Source organism: Penaeus japonicus, unplaced genomic scaffold, assembly GCF_977035675.1.
Source record: "Penaeus japonicus unplaced genomic scaffold, GWHDUDI00000001_assembly GWHDUDI00000035, whole genome shotgun sequence".
NCBI lineage: Eukaryota > Metazoa > Arthropoda > Malacostraca > Decapoda > Penaeidae > Penaeus > Penaeus japonicus.
Window position 1 is genome coordinate 13,873,366 of NW_028234437.1, and position 2,500 is coordinate 13,875,865.

The following is a 2,500-nucleotide window of genomic DNA, read 5'->3' on the forward strand; positions in this document are numbered from 1 at the left end:
TCAAGGTGTCGTATTAGACCTAACGACCATAAATGTCTTTCTCTACCTGAAGCAAGGAAGGTGAGCGATCCATGTCATGATTCACGTCGACTCGAGGCAGTCTATTGATGGCATCCCCGTTGATGTAGGATGGCATTTTGTTCCGTCCATCTCTCCAGAACACAAGCGTTCTCTTTGATTTGATGTGTTTGTCCATTAGCACCGTGGAGTGAGTGGGAAGAGCCACCCGCCTGTGTCCTGTAAACGTCTTCATGGACTCTTCCTGTCATGCGGATCAGCACGGCATTAGACTTCTTTATCTTTTGCTCATCGGTGTGGGAACACAAAGGAGTCCCTCAGCCTATGCTGCCTACAGAACCATCGACCTTACCACCTGATTCTAGAGAGATTTGAGCTTTGCATTATACATGGACACACAATAAAACTCAACTGTTCCCATCTGCTTTCGCAAGCTGGCATAATCCCTAACACTAAAACGCTCGAGTATGCCCAGTATCTCCACATTGCAACGCAAGCCCAATATCACAGGGCTGGTTATGTCATTAAGATGTACATTGAGTGACATCTAAAACGTGTCCTGTATGAAGAGCTGCAGGCTGGAAAATGTTTCCAAGGTGGAGAAGTGTTTCAGGGACTGGGCTGTGCTTCATGACTAGTAAGAGACACTTACTGAGAACCCACCAACCAGCATATCACGTCTGACATGATAAACCAAGTCCTGCAAACAACAGATCTACAACCTAGGTAGGGACTCGCTGCCCTGCCCCCCGTTTACAAACCACACGCCAGTAGTTGTAGTAGTAGAGGTAGGAGAGGGGGGTAGGTGTAGTAGTAGTGGTTGTTGTGGTTGTATTAAGAGCATAAGAAAGTAAAACTGGTGTGGTGGGTGACGTAGTGTAGTATAAGTTTTGGTAGCAGTAGTAAGGTATAAATAAGAAGTAAAGTAGTAGTAGTAGTACCTGTATACCAGTAACAACTAACTAAAAGTAATGGTAATGGTTATAGTAGTAGCCTGATAATCATATAATATAATAACATATAACACATTACATAAATTTTTTAATATTAATAAAAATAAATATTAATAATATAATAAATCAGATATATATCAATAAAAATCTCAATGGAAAAAAAAATGAAAAAAAAAACAAAAAAATAGATGAAAAATTAATAATAAGTTAATAATATGTTCATGATAATCATAACGATAATGATACTGATAATAAATCGATAAATAAGACGAATGAAAATATACAATACAGAAAATACAATGATAATAAAATAATGGAATAAATGGAAAGTAATATGAATAATGGAAATTATATATATTATGATATTTGTCCTCTAGTTTATCTGCCTCTGCCTCGTCCTCTCCTACTTTCATACGCCTACTGACAACTCAAATTTAATAGAACACAGGCAAGAACGTAGCCATAACATCCGCGGGACGTTTCGTCACTCGTTTACAACTATCTCTAACACGATCGTTTGAATTTCTCGACACTGAATTTGATAGGGTGGTGCTCATGCCAATCACCGAATTTTTTTGTTTTGCCAATCACTTAAACTAATCACTGGTAAACCAGACGGCCGTAAATAATTAGTTCATATATCACAAAACTTCCCTCGCTCCGTCCCCGGGAATATGCTACTAGATCTATTGGCTTTTCTAATCATGAAGAAAGTGTTAATCACTGTGATGCAATGCAGCACTATAACTAAACAGTGAGTGAGACCGATGAATTGTATGCAGTAGAAGTGTCCACAGGTAGAATAGTGTTGGTGCTTCCTGGTGTTGTTTGCTTAACTGTGGCTGGTTCATAAGGGTCAAGCCACTCAGCCACTAATATTTCCCCGTATTTCAGTCGATGGTGTCATGCTGTTATACTATTATCTCAAGAGTATACTCATAGATATAAAAGTAAAATATCCTTATATCCTGGGTCGTAATTCCTAATACCTATTACTTATTTTTCCCCAGACTTGGCTTATGAGATGTTCAGTGGCTGTCACCTATCTGTGATGTCTTTGATCCGAATATGGATTTTCGTAAACGGTTCCCTCCCATGGAAAATAATCATTGTTATCTTCTCATGCACCATCGCTCACAGTCCTCACTTAAGGCTCAGCCTTGAAGACAGAAAAGATCAGCTAAGGGAAACCTCAGCAGCCATGGGTAAAGAACCCTTATTAAGAGGCAGCCTAGACCTCGATAGCCTAACAGAGGCTTGCATACCATAACATTATTCATAGCTTACTTTCTAAGAACTTAAAACTTCCCCCTCCCCACTTTTTTTTTTTTTTTTTTTTTTTTTTTATCTGTGGTTCAGCCCCGGCTCTTTCTCTCCTCCTGAAGTACACGCCTCTCCGAGCACCTGAATTACTAATAAGGCTTTCTGCCTCTATCTACTCTCTTTTCATGAGTCTTGTTATTACATCAATACTCTCAAGATTATAGGGCATTATGAGGATTCACTTGGCAATATCCGCTCATCGCTTC